General features: G+C 36.1%; 1 protein-coding gene across 2 annotated transcripts in view; it reads left to right on the forward strand.

Annotated features, from left to right (window-relative positions):
- The window catches only part of beat-IIIc (beaten path IIIc), a 396529-nt gene that overhangs the window by 173913 nt on the left and 207483 nt on the right, over positions 1-15133 (forward strand). Inside the window, exon 1 of one of the 2 annotated variants that reach the window (XM_087347099.1) lies at positions 6412-6690. The exons of the other annotated variant lie outside the window; for it this stretch is intronic. The gene's annotated coding sequence lies outside the window, so the exon portion shown is untranslated. Of the gene's footprint in view, positions 1-6411; positions 6691-15133 lie in introns of those variants that run through there. 2 annotated transcript variants of the gene reach the window in all.

Consider the following 15133-nt stretch of genomic DNA (forward strand, 5'->3'; position numbering starts at 1 on the left):
CCGTTATTTAAAGCAGAGAATGTCGGATATTATATCCTCTTTCGTAGGCTTACCGGGGTAGAGTTACGTAATTTTATAATTAATTATCTCTTCCTTTGGACTTAAAATAACGCTGTACCACAACATTTATTTTCTCCCCTAAACAAGAAATTCAAACAAACCGTGAGAAATTCGTTCAGAATACATAACACTTTACAGGAAAGTTAAATAACGTTTATAAGACAAGTTAATGTTAGCGTGGCTTGATGATGTTAAGCAACTTTGTTTCTTACACTTCAACTTCCTTTCTGAACATGACGTGTCTTGTTTCTTAAGTACGTACAGGCCCGAAGATATGATGTTACTTCTGGTTAAGTACCAGGGTCTTATGCATTATTCATTTTAAACTCGATCGTGATTGCTAGTCTCAAGAATTACTTACCTCAGCCGGGAATCAAACCGGAAGTCTACAACGACGAAGTCGATTAGAGATTTAAACTGAGATGACGAAAATCATCCACTGGAACAAACGCATTTCTGCTTAGTGTTATTTCTTAGTATTTTTGTAGTTACAAATTGTTGCTTTGTTCAACTGCAACAGAACAGCAGTTTGCGCTCAGCGAATCCCTCGTGTGGATGAAGCAGATTCAATTTGTCGTTGCGTCCGTCTTGGCACTGTGAGCCAATTCTCGTACCTCTACCCTCGACCTTATGAGTCGAGAAAGCTTGCATTTTACCTCTTACGTACTCTCCTGTCATCACCGCTTTTCGTCACTTCGACCTGTCTCCTATATTCATCCTCTCCGCTTTCCAAGCTCGATCTTTATTTTCACCCTTCATCCCGCATTCGTTGATAAACAATGATAAGAATTTTAGCTTGGTGAGTTTTCAGGTTTTTCACGGCGACCATTGTAAAAATAAGTAAAACTCTTCTGGGCTGTAGTGCCGTGTAGTCTACTTGAAGTTTACCGACGTTTCGTGGTCCTGATTATGGAGGCTATAAGCATCTCCGAAACGTCGGTAAACTTCTACAAGGCGCCACAGACCTCGTGACAAAATGAACGGCAACAATCTTAAAGATTTTAGGTTGTCTTATTCCATTCCAAATATTCTGTACATGCAGACGGAATTAGGTTTGAAATTTGTATCAGATTGACTTCCGATAAACATTGCTGGTGTTTTGTTCAGAAACTTCCAACTTCAAGAATTCTGTATACAAATCAGCGGTAAACGATATTAATGCATAAATCCTACCTGTTCTTTTATATCAGTGTGAAATTCTGCATCACGGCATACTTGTTGAATATATATATTGAATGCGGTTGATTACAAAACCCTGAGGCTAATATTTTGATTTCATCATGTCTCTGTCTACCACAAATATTAACATTGGGCGTATTTATAAACTCTCCTAACGGAAATTGTATAAATTTAGTTTCTATTATGTAAATTATCGAGTTCTGCAGTAATTTTGTCGCTGGTAACCGAATTAGAAATTTAGATATTGCTGTTATTGAAAATAGTAGCAAAACGTTTACTTGAATATATTCTAGCTTATCTAAATTTCGGCAGAAAAAGTAGATCAGCGGTTCTCAAACTGTGGTACCAGTACCCCTTGGGGGCACCACAGATACGTTCAAGGAGTAATATAAACCTTAATTCATTCATGTAAATAATTACAGCATTAATTAAACGCGAGTTTTGAGCACAGGAATTTTGAGAGTCCCTAACTAAAATTGTTGTATTTTCAGTTGAAATTAATCTCAGTGTCCATTAATGTATTCAAAAGCCTCATATATAAGTTAGGCCATAAAAGAAATACAAATATACAAACATCAGTCATTTTAAAAGAACTTAATTATGCTTTTCGAACTCCGTTTTATAACCATTTAAACATTATCTTTAGAAATTATTCAGTGTTTTAGAAGCTGGTACAATACAATTAAAAACCCTAAGGAAGACATTTAAATTTCTTAGTGTTTGTAGAAACGTGAGCCCTGCACACTAACATTTGTTGTTGGATAATTCAACATCCAGGCGGGTTTTTTTTTGAAATACACATCCAAGAAGGAAGGATACCATATGTATGACAGTGTAAGATGTTTCTTGGCCTCTAAATCAAACATTACGTTACTTCGCCCGTCAGTCTCGCCCTTATAGCGTGTTTCATATAACCCTTTCCATTTTCTCATGTCAACTAACGTTACCACGTCAACGATTCCTGTGTCTTTCACATTGACTTGACATTTCCCATATTGACACATGTATCAGACTCTCGCTCTATTGAAGTTGATGCTTATGTCTCAGAGGCACTATTCTTTCTTATCTGCGAGTATGTAATCTCATTCTCGACAGGCTATTGGCTATGAAAGTCGCTGAGTAAGCAATAGAAACTCACTTGAAGACAGTCGCTAGTCTACACACATACAGCGTGTCATGTCATGTAGACAGTTGTTCACAAGGGTGGAAGAAGATTCCTGTCTTCTGGGTTATTGCGTCGTGTAGTCTATTAGAAGATTTCCCGACGTTTTAGAGATGTTTAATGCCATTATTATCAGGGAGATGAGTTTAATGATGGAGTACCTCCGAAACGTCTGTGATAATCTACCAGGCTACACCGTGCAACAAACCAAAATACATTTATCTTTATTGTTTTGTGTTTTAACTCGATATCAATACGTGTTTTATAATTAATAAAGAAACTGCCTGTTACAAAGACGAAAAATGAAAATTTACAGCAGTTTAAATGCAATTTATAAACATCTTTATTCTGTAATTTCTATTTTATTTGATAATTTATTATTGATTGCAAGTTGAAATCACTTCAGGGATAAAATAATGATAATGTTTGTTATATCTGCTAAAGGATTGGTTATATCAAAGTCATTTCAAGTTCAGTTGATACTTCGAGGTCTTCCCATAAACAAGTCATCATGATTCTTTTATCTAAAACAAACAACCTATTTATATAATCAGACGTTACTTGAATAGTCCTTTCCTGTATAAACGTTTACTCTGCAAAAGTGTAGTCTAAGCATTTTAAATGAAATTTCAGTGAACTTGAATCAACTAATATTTTCACTCATTTTGCTTGTTATGCCGTTGAGTGTACACATTCAAATAAAGCAAGCCATGAAATGTGCGTATTCATAACGGGTTGTGATTTCGACGTTCACTGTAGTTTGTATAGAACCGTTTCGCTTACCTGAAAGAGAGAGAGAGAGAGAGATGAGATGCATTGGCGAGGGGATGCCCCACGAAGCAGAAGTTAGACCGAAAGAAAATCTTTTTTAGTCCAACGAAATTTGAAATGTCGAAATGACTGATACGAGGTATCGAAGTCCATAAGTTAAAATCCCTTCGAAGTAAACATCTGTTCAAAATGAAAGTTATTTTAGGCGTGTTATTCATGTTAACCCTTCAGAACGTAGTTCTAAATAGATATTTATCTCACCTTCTTTGACAATAAATGATTCAGCATTTTTTATTTATTTTTAATGTGAGAGTTAGTGTAAACAGCGATTATTTCCGTAAATATCATTAACAAATTGGTCTTTATAATGGTTAAGTGTGATGTTTTCTTCGCGGTACGAGCAGAATTATTGAATATATTTAACCGAGCTAGGGCTTTAAATTGTTTCCTTATGATTTCATTAATTTATACCTGACAGTCAAGAGGTTAGTAAAATTTTGTTTACGTAAGCAAAAGTTTACTGAATTAAATAGTAGTTTTTTCTGAAAATTCAAGCAAAGTAGTTACATCACAGAAATACTGTTTTTGTTTAGAAATGTAGGCCTACCCATTGAAAGCAGAGAAGTGGTTTATTTTACTTCTCCTTTAAAGCCAACTCACGTTCTAAAGGAGAAACTTTATAGCCAGTAATACACGAAATTCACATTAGTTAAGAGTATATACAAATGCCTTGGGAGTGATGTCGGATGCAATTTCGAGCATTGAAGTACATATAATCTGAGTTAGAATGGCCTTTATTTCCCGACTTATCGCCCCATATAACATTTCCTGTTCCTCCCTTAACTGCATAAAACCAATCTGTAGTCGTGTATTTCAGTTTATATAATTATTTCGCCGATTCCAGCAAGATCTGTATTCGTCTACTCTATGAAATTGTAATAGATTAGGGTTTTATGCAAACATTCCTTCCTTTTTCCCCACGTTAATTTAACGCTGTATTAATGTATAATCTTTCTGGGCAATTTTTATTATTAGAACGCTGGCCTTGTAATCCTGGGGTCTCGGGTTCGATTCCCGGCGGTGCCCGAATTTATAACTTGTGTTAGGCAAGGCCGTGGTCTAGGCGACACGGAGTTTTCCTCCGGGGGCTTCCCCGGTTTCTCCGTGGTATCCCAACAATTACTCCATTCACACACAGAAGAAGGCAATGGCAAACCACTTCTGGATCATCTGCCAAGAACGTATATGAACAGGTCCCAGTCCGAGAAAAGGATGGAAGGATCCTGTTCATATGGACCTGTCATCAGACAGAATACTAAATAAAATAATGTATAATGATTGTCTTTGTTGTGTTTATTTTGACGTAAATACGTCTATACGGAAGGGTCATTCGGCAAAATGTGGAAGGAAAACGTGTAAGATCCATATCAACAATGTATTAATATGGATCGACAACAATTGTCAGCTTGCGTGCATTGTTATGTTACCTAGGAAACGTCATCTGTTTACTCGGCATTGTTGTTATTATTAATATTAAAGCTAATATATAAACTTTCTTTCCGTATAGACGTATTTACGTCAGATTATCCGGAACCGTGGTTCCACTGACAACTTTTTGCATATCTAAATGAATTCTATATGCGAATTAATTATTAAAGTATTACATAAGTTGAAACAGAAACTTTGTTTTGTAGATAAGAAAACCCTTTTATGGAAAAATGTTTACTCCAGGTTTGTGAAAATCAGAGTAACCGATCTCAGACAAATAAGATACGTCTCTTAAGATATTTCAGGGAACACAGAATTTCCTGAGACCATTATATCAGGCAAATGATAAAGACTGAGATACATCATTTATCATTCTTACTTTTTTGAGTGACAGTCGTAATTTCAAACGAATTTGTTCTACCTCCCTTTTTTTTCGCATATTTAATTTATAAACTATATATCGCATAAACTTAAGAAATATTAACCAACGAAACAATATCAGAGACTTAAATTAGTATAATAGTTGTAAAACTTAATAAGTTTATTAAGGCTTAATTAATAAAGAACATTAATAAAATACATGAAATATTGATGTAGATACAAGTAGGGAGGCTGTGGTCAAGGCCTATTTCAGTGTGATTACAGACGCTGTTTCAGGATATCCTAGCGACGACTGGAAAACAATTCCTTACGAATGCATTTTTCGTAAACTGACATGTTCATGTTATTGTTTGTTAACAGTATTTCCGTTGCTGTGGTAACTACCTTCATTACTATGACAGCGATGCAGTGTGTGTGAATATATTTTGATAATCCCGGAAGTTTAATTAAAAATGGTTCCTGAGTCTCGTCAACGCACCTTACACAAAGATTTCTTTGCATGGTTCAAGATCTTCCAACCTCCCATCTTGTTTTCTAGTGAATTTCTTTTCGTATTTTGCTGAGAGTTTCTGGGTGACGAACGGCCTTCTCTATGGGGCATTAACCACTCTAATTGCGGACATTACACACGTCCGTCCAGATAGCAAGCAGTGGGACTCCGGTGCTCAGAATCTGGAATTCGTCATGTCTGGCGTTCCGAGACGACGCCTCAAACCTGTCCTGGGAGCAGTCCACAAGTTCCGGGATATTTTTTGTGTCTGATTTTCCCCTTCGGTTGACTCTTTCATTTTGAATAGAACAGCAATTTGTTTTAGTGCCTGCTCGTACATAAAGGAATTAAGTACCTGAAGAGAAATATGGCCTCGCGACTAAGCGCAAAGTAGTAATAGAAGTGAAGAATTTGAGGTTTTCACAGCGGTGAGTATGAAGATTTCTGTCTTCTGGGTTGTTGCGCTGTGTAGTCTGGTAGACGTTTACCAACGTTTCAGAGGTCATACTGCCTCCGTCATCAGAGTATGAAGATTTCTGTCTTCTGGGTTGTTGCGTCGTTTAGTCTTCTACAAGTTTTCCGACGTTTCAGATGTCATTGCTGCCGTCATAATCAGGGCGATAATTCTGTTGCTAATTCACAATACGGTGAGGTACTTAGTCAGGTACATTACCTCTTAGACGTGTTTTCATTATTCTCCATCGTCAAACCGCAGATATAACTTACGTGACTCAAAAACCGTCGTTAAATAGCCCAAATATATCTAATTTAATAAGTCGAGTTACACGCATGCGCACTTGTGCTGCATTTGTTTTAAGTTCCGCGCGTAACATGGCTTACGGAAACTCACGAAGTAAGGCGAGATTACACGACTTATTAGAGGCTTGACCAAAGACGCAGGCGTGAGCCAGTGCCAGAACAATGAGTGTAGTTTTGTGGATTGTGTGGAAATCACAGTGTTTTAATGCTTAAAAGTGTAAGATATATTGTGTGGTTGGCTTGTCATTGTCAGTGAACTTTTAAAACTTATTTAAATACGAAATGAAGCCTGTGCAGTGTATGATATTGCTGCATTGACAGACATAACCTACGTGTCGCTGTGTTTCGTTCCGCCATTAAGCCCAGTGCGCTGATGTCATACACTCAACTACGTCTGAAGGTAGGTGGACGGCGGTAAAATGCAAGTTGAATGGGGAGTCAGGGCGTTGCCTTAAATTATCAACGCATTTGAAGTACATATCATTCATTGCTACTGTTTATCGTATATACATGGATTTAGCATTATAATACTGTGGTTCGTGTTCGAGCCTCGGACAGAGCCACTGATGCCCTTACTGAGAATTACGGTTTGATTATATCAAAGGCTACAACAACGTATTCTAATAGACCACGACAAATCAAATACACATAAAGTAGATGGCTTATACCGCCGTGCAGTCTGGTAGAAGTTCACATATGTTTCAGAGGTCCTTGCTGCCTCTGTCATCAGGGGCGATGATCACTTGGCTGATTGAGGCAGCAGTGGATTATAGTATCTGTTCCAATGTACTCAGCCTTCTTAACGTATCACTGAATTTCAGCTTAATTTAAGTTTAGTATTTTGTGTGCTGATAACGAGGGCATCGTGCCAGGTCATAGTGCCAGAATAAGTGTTCCATAGGACGCATTATTAGTGTTCATACACGCAGAAGCAACTGATTGGATATCTGTGTAGAGCAGCATCAAGGTTACGCCCTACTGGCACGACGTCTTCCACAAGAACCATAAACAAAATCTCAGATCTGTTTGGAAGTTTTTATCAGAACTTTAACGTCACTTTCCGTTCGAAATTTTTGTTTGGGTGTTATCGTCTTGACGGTCTGATGAATGGAACTGCCTTTCAGATGGTAACTAATGTTGCAGCATTTGAGTTCAATGCGGACGGGCGCATCTGACTGATTCAGTCGAGTTACGTGGCCTACCGTCCATGTACAAAAAACCCCCACTGGCTAGCAACTGAATCTACTGTACACGTATTTCGTCTCTGTCATAAGGCCCGCCCTGCTTTCAAGGGCGATGGCTCGAACGATTATTATCTTCTGCCTAAGATGTGTAACTGTTCATGGTGAAGAGGAACGTAGGACATTTATAATGGTGTAATGAATAGTTGATTCTGATTTCTCTGTTTATGTATCAATCAATTCAACGAACTATCGATCCAAGAATAGATCTATCTTTTATTTACTGATATAGCCTAAGTATCTGTCTTACTCTGTTTCCCTGTTCATTATTATTCTCTCTTTTCTGTTATTCTTGTAGAGAATTTGTTCCTTCAAAAATGATAAATAAATGTTGATAATTTTTGTACCCTGCGACTTTTAACACACGCGTACAGAATATTTTTATTTATTTAGTGTTCTGTCTGAAGACAGGTCCATATGAACAGGATCCTTCCATCCTTTTCTCTTCTCGGACTGGGACCTGTTCATATACGTTCTTGGCAGATGATCCAGAAGTGGTTTGCCATTGCCTTCTTCTGTGTGTGTGAATGGAGTAATTGTTGGGATGCCACGGAGGAAAACTCCGTGTTGCCTAGACCACGGCCTTGCCCAACACAAGTTATAAATTCGGGCACCGCCGGGAATCAAACCCGAGACCCCAGGATTACAAAGCCAGCGTTCTAACCGCTAGACCACCGTGGCGGTTGCGTACAGAATACCATTATATTTTTAATGGTTATTTTTATAAGGCACTTTGAGATCTCCCTACCTCAGATAAGCAAAACAAGGCTAGTGGAACGAAGTATATTACGAATTTATTTTTGAATAACTTAAAATAGTCGCATTTGGTCGGCATGTGAGGCCTGTGAGTGCTTGCACATGCTGTGTTAATTAAATTATTTAATTCTGGGCTGTGAACACACCCCTCACTGCAATATAAGCACATACATTGTGAATGAACCGAGGTCAGCCAGAGTTATATTCGGACTTCATTAAGAATTTATTTTTGTGTGCGCTCTGAATCAACATACTCGCTCTCCGGCTCGTGTTTCTGGCTGCAAGTGTCGGCTGCATTTCTTCGTTTATATTTTTAATCTGTCATGGCAGGTTTAAACATGCATGTTTTTATTCAGCAAATGTGAATAAATTGTCTTAATAACCAAACCACTAGAAGGTAAAACAGAACCCAAAGTGTACGTCGTCGCGATTGAATAAACATAATCTACAAACAGTGTTTACGTTTACTCTGTGTGCAATTCTGTTGGATTTTCTCGCATAAACGTAAAAAAAATGCTATATTCATGTCTCGGTTTTAACAGGGAAGTTTAAAATTGTTTAAACACTAATTCTGTTAAGTTTTATGATAAAATAAATACCTGAGAATTTTTTTGTCGTAATAAACAAATATGTAGTCTTGATGAATTTCACAACTTCTTAAATGACGATCAGTTACGTTGTGCCGTAAAGTTTAGAGGGAAATCGATCATTCTGTTTAAATTAATTTCGATTTGAATTTATTTTAAGTTCTGTCTTCAACTGACTGTTTAATAATTTTTAATTAATTATAAGATTATTTAATTCCTCTTATAAAATATTTTAGACACGTGTCTCAGTATCCGTAATGCAACGTTCTTCAAGGACCTTACCCTCTTCCATATCTCGTCTTCTTCAGTCATTTTTCCATATTGTCTTCAGCTTATCACTTCGTCCGGTTACTTCCGATTTGTTATGAACCCTACATCTAAATTCGAAAGTCCATTTTTATCAATTATTAAAATTTGTTCAAGCCAAATTTGTCATTTTGCTGTCCATTTCCTTGTTTTAGATTATAGGTACTTAATTGTTTTCGTATTTCTGTATTTTTCTTCAAATACAAGACGATAAATCCAGTCACGGATGTTTCGAGTTTCGTGTCATTTGTCTGGGATTGTCAGAGCGATCTGTTGTCCAATCTCAGCAGCTGCCTTTACGTGTAACATGCAGCTATTTCTTATCTCAGTAGTACTTATTCTTCCTCACGTCCTCTTATAAACAGCGATTATTTCCGTAAACAGCGTTAATCAGTCGATGTTTGTAATGGAAAGGTTTTGTGCTCTCTTTGAGGTACGGCCTGCAGTTTAAACTAATATTTAGGCTAGTTTCATGCTTCTGTGGATTAATTCGTTATGATCAACGTTTGTGGACTCACTTGAATCATAACTCCAACTTACCTGCTTCCGAGAATATTCCATATCATTTTCGTCCCACGAAACGTCCATATTCTATAGAAAATATGATGGAGCTCCCATAGGACTAAACAGAGCGGAAAAGATACAAGCAGCTTTCCGGGAAATGCCCATCTCTATGTGGCAATTGTGGATGATTGTAGGGTAGCGGGAGTGTGGGAGGAAGATGTTTCTTTCAGATCTTTACCCTATAATATTCACAGTTTGTGCTGCGGGACTGTAATAGAAATCAATAGACCCTTTTGAATCGAGGTTTGCTTCGTTGACAATTTAGTAAAATCAATTTTCCTGTGAGCCCCTTGCTTGCATCATCATGTTCTTACCCTGACACAGACGACGAACCGTGAGCGGTTGTGTCTTCAGTGTGAGAGTTTTCAGATTTTAGGAATTACATAAGGAAATAACCGTAAAAGACGATAATTTTGAAACTCTGAGCAACTATTGGACCTCACAGGAACAAATGAGGAATGTAGGAAGGGAATAACTAGCCTTAATCGTTTATGAGCACTTTTTTTGTTTGTTAATTACTTAGTTTCGAGGGTAAAAATATTTAAGTGCGAACACACAATTGTAATTGACTTACTAGAAGGAGAAGGATAATGAATGTGCGGATTTCTATAACATTCTATAGAAATTTAAAAATTATACACTCATTAAAATAACAACGATAATATGAAAATGACGAAAGTTATTAACATAAATGACTTTTTAAACTGATTTACAACTCTTAACTTCTCAAGGTGCTGTCAACCCAGAGCCACAAAGTTTTTCATACGCGATGTTTTAAGTAAAGAAAATTTGTTAACGTCAGTTTTTACACTGGGTGATAATACGTAGTCCATTCGCGGAAGGTTAGAAGTTTCACCCTCCTGTTGCAGAAATTATATACGCTAGTCTCGGGTTCGATTCCCGGCGGTGCCCGAATTTATAACTTGTGTTGGGCAAGGCCGTGGTCTAGGCAACACGGAGTTTTCCTCCGGGGGCTTCCCCGGTTTCTCCGTGGCATCCCAACAATTACTCCATTCACACACAGAAGAAGGCAATGGCAAACCACTTCTGGATCATCTGCCAAGAACGTATATGAACAGGTCCCAGTCCGAGAAAAGGATGGAAGGATCCTGTTCATATGGACCTGTCGTCAGACAGAACACTACAAATAAAAAATAAAAAAGTCGTGATATATAATAATTAATGAACGATGCCAAATGTTGTTAACGAATATAATATTCTCTTATAAATATTTTAGATACACACTCTTGTTTGAACTCATAATCTGCAAAAACTTGTTTCATTAACACTGCCATAAATTTTTGGTTTCAAGTTGCGTGAGCCATTATAAAAATCGTCATGCTCATCTACTTGTAAAATTTACCCGATCGATATGTATGTATAAATAAAATTAGCATATACTGTATGCTGTATGTCTGTGTCTAAATAATTGGTTCGCTATCATTCATGTAAAATATAGTTAATTGACATCCGTACCAGAATTCTGGCGCGCGTAGTTTCGAAGTCATTAGTAGTAAAATTGAATGTTTTATGCCATTTTCTCACTGTAATGTTAATTTAATTTAAAAAATCAAGTTTGTGGAGTATCACAGAAAATTATTTATTTTTAAATAAAATATTTGTACATGTCTGGCATTCGCACTGCATTCATAGCGCCATTGAAATCATCGGACGGACAGACGTACGGTTATCTAATAGTAGTCCCTAAAATTAACTCACGCTTCGGTGCGTACCGAAAGAGCGAATTTAGTTTTTTCATAGAATTTTTAATTTTTTTTCATCAGACTAATTTTCCTAATCATTAAACGCGTATGAAACTGAACAAACCCTTAATTGTAGGTAAAAACATTGCCTGTTATGATGATGATGATAGAGCTGTGTGCTGATGATTACGATGGCGATGACAGTGGTGATTTTAATGTCCAATCGATTTTCTAACACACATCTTGATTTTCAGCGTGTTTCATTAGGGTTATTAATTGTTGTGAAAATGTACCCCATTTGTTACGTGGGTCCTTTCTGAAACCAAAATGAAATTCTTTGAATTGTCCGATAATTTACGGATACCCAGAATTCCTTACACAGGCGTTGGCTTTAGTTGGTTAAAGTAAATTAAGTAGTAATATGATAATTCAGCTTATGCATTCAGTTGTCCTGAGTGGAAATTACTTGTAAAATTCGATGTAATATACAACGGCATTATAAGGGAACATCTCTCGTTTGTTACGTTCTATTTTTAAAAGCAGCTGATGGAAGCTTTTATGACTGGATTGCTCGTAATATACAAGAAATTAATCTTAATGATTTCTTCCATTCTTTATCGTTGGAAGGTAATAAGTCAGTCGTACTGCATTGACATTCAGAAGTGATTGATAATATATTCTGAAGATGGAGACAAAAGTTCTTCATGAAGTCTGTCAGCGTGTGTTAGCTAATCGACGCTAATAATTTAAAGCCTTTTTGAAATTGAAAGCGTAGTTTTGCAGTTATTGTGTTATTCAAGCATTCAGCTTTACAGAAAAGACGGAAAATTACATTCATTTAAACACCGAAAAGATAAGACTATTTTTAAGGCTTTTATCCCAAGCGTTTAGAATTTCTAGTACATTTGTCTTAGCGAAACGTATTATATACTTGGTAAAGTGTGGTCTAAACCGGTTGGATTTGCTTAACCTCACGTGGACTTAAAACATGTATACCCCACCAATATTTTTATTGAATATGTTAAACATTATGGGGGACATGTTTGAAAAAAAAATTACGTCTCAGTATTATTTAATGGACAGTTTTAAATATTCTAATTTAATTTTCTGGTTTTTAGTTAACTGTTTTAACGTAACTTAATTCAGCGAGTGTTGTGAAAGAGCATAACTTTCATAATTAATAAAAGTATCCAACAAAACAGATTTGAGGTTATATTTTTGGTTGTAATGTAATATTATAAACGTTTCGGAGGAAAATACTGTCTCCATCTTCATGTCTTATGTCTACCTATAAGTTAGCACGGCGTTGCTTTTCGAATACTATGAAAAACATGATTTGTATTTTATTTTACGTTATGAAACACAATTATAATATTCATATTAGCAGTCTTTGTATGTTCTAATGAACCTGCTTATTGTACAGCATTGCTATCGTCAGTTTATAATCACAATTACTTATGTGTTTGCGAGTTCTTATCACAGCTAATTATCTCCTCTTCCCTACACTTTGCCTGTTGTTCTGCAGTATAATAATGTTCATGCACTCTCGAGTGTTTTCGCAGTTACCTGATATTGCTATTTTATGTTTCGAGCTGGGTTTGTTTTCCTGTGTTAAAAACTGTTCCTCCTCGCATTGTACACCAATTGTAGAAGCAAGTTTGTGTTAGGTATTAGATTTTTTGTTATGTAATGCCCTCCTGCAAATGATATTCTCCTTCGAAATATAACAGCCGCTTACGTATCGAATATGTTCCTTGCCTATTAACATGAAGGTTCATTACCACAGATCGTCAATAAACTTCATCCTGAACCAGATGATTCTAGTCTACGTCGTCACACTATCTAATAGACATTATGACATTATTCTCCCGTCTACCTCTAGGTCTCTCAGATGAATGGTTTTCCATACGAAATGTAAATATTAATTTCTCTACATTGGTGTTCAATTAAACAACCGACAAATGGCCTAGATAGTATTGTCTTAAACACCTGAATTTTGATTTTCGAATTTTTAAATAACTCTTTAAGATGGTAACGTTGCGTCATATTGTGATATAATAAGTATATATTAAATCTTGTCCGTCTAATCACAATAAATTCTTATTAAATATTAAAATATTACAATAATTAACATTTAAAATATTTAAAATATTAAATGATGTTCTTTATCGAAATATTCATGAAAATTGATGGTCTAATGTAAATCGAATATTTCGATAAAGAACATCATTTAATATTTTAAATATTTTAAATGTTAATTAATGTAATATTTTAATATTTAATAAGAATTTATTGTGATTAGACGGACAAGATTAAATAACTCTTTATCTCTCTCGTGGATTTTTATAACAGAACTTAGCATTTTACTTTGTAAGCATTTCTCCCATCCAAATAAGTACGGTGAGTCCAATATGCGTATATATATTGTATATGTATGTGTTTAAATATATATTATAAGCGTGTCTAATTTTTTTTTCAAATATATGTCTCAGGTCATAACAATAGACATTTGTTACGCCACGAACCTCTTTCGGTACGATGCATTTTTTAAAAAAAGACTGAACAATTTATAAACCGCCATCGTTTAATTAACCGAGAATATTCCATCTTTTCAACATTTAGTACAGAACTTTCACACCAAATTTAATCCCATTCTAATAGTGGTTTATGGAATGAAACGCGGACGGACGTATACAAATTATCCACCACCTTTTTTCACTTTGGGTTACAAATTTAAAGGCATCATGAAATGACCTTGAAAATTATAAAATAGTTGGTTTAAATGTCTTACCCTTCAGGGTTACATTTCGGACGCATTTTTCGGTGGTTTGTCGATTGATTTTTGCAAATGAGTGCAAGTGTTGTCATAAATATCTGGGATAAATAACCTTTGCCTGGGTCAATACGTCATCGCGATAGGTTCCAGGGATCACACGTTATTGCGCGGTGATAGGGGATCCTCCACTCCTCGATTCCTTTTTTTTTTTAAAATACTTTCGCACATAAACATAAAGTTTCTATTATTTCTTTCAGATCTAAATCGGTTTTGATATATCTCTAACGGTTACAGGTTACCTTTTATTTAGGTCGATATAAGTTAAAATGCCAACGTAAAACAGGGGATTTGGAAAACATTGATACTATTTGTACTTTAAACAGATTTCGTTTTGGCATTAATAGGGTTACCTCCGAAATATGGAAAATCGTCTTAACGTTTTGCAAGGTCGTTAGTGTAACAGTACGATTAGATCTCCTGAAAGGCTAGAAGTACTGGGTTTTCTGCTAACAAGCTTATATATATATATATATATATCTGCTTTGACATGTTGAGTATCGAACGTGAAGGAAGAACTGAATCGGCTTGTGTTGTGATGGGGTGATGAAATGCTGTAAGCGGGATTCCCCTACGCCATATCCTTACATATATAAAACCTCATTAGCAAATTTGAACGCACGGAACATATAATGACAACATAGGCTTGTGTATGTACAGAGGTTATAGGTTAGAACAGGGGTAACTAACGCTGCATATATATATATATATATATGTACACGTGTGTATATATTAGTCACGCACTAGCAGGTCCCATGAGGTGCGGTCCTGTGGTTCTACCGCGGGATTCAGCATAATTAATTACCGCGCTACATACCACAATACCCACACAAGTAGCAACGATGCTAGGAAC

This window comes from Zootermopsis nevadensis, unplaced genomic scaffold (genome assembly GCF_977971745.1).
Source record: "Zootermopsis nevadensis isolate Lab colony 2312 unplaced genomic scaffold, Znev_1.0 Znev_ptg000011l, whole genome shotgun sequence".
NCBI classification, from domain to species: domain Eukaryota; kingdom Metazoa; phylum Arthropoda; class Insecta; order Blattodea; family Termopsidae; genus Zootermopsis; species Zootermopsis nevadensis.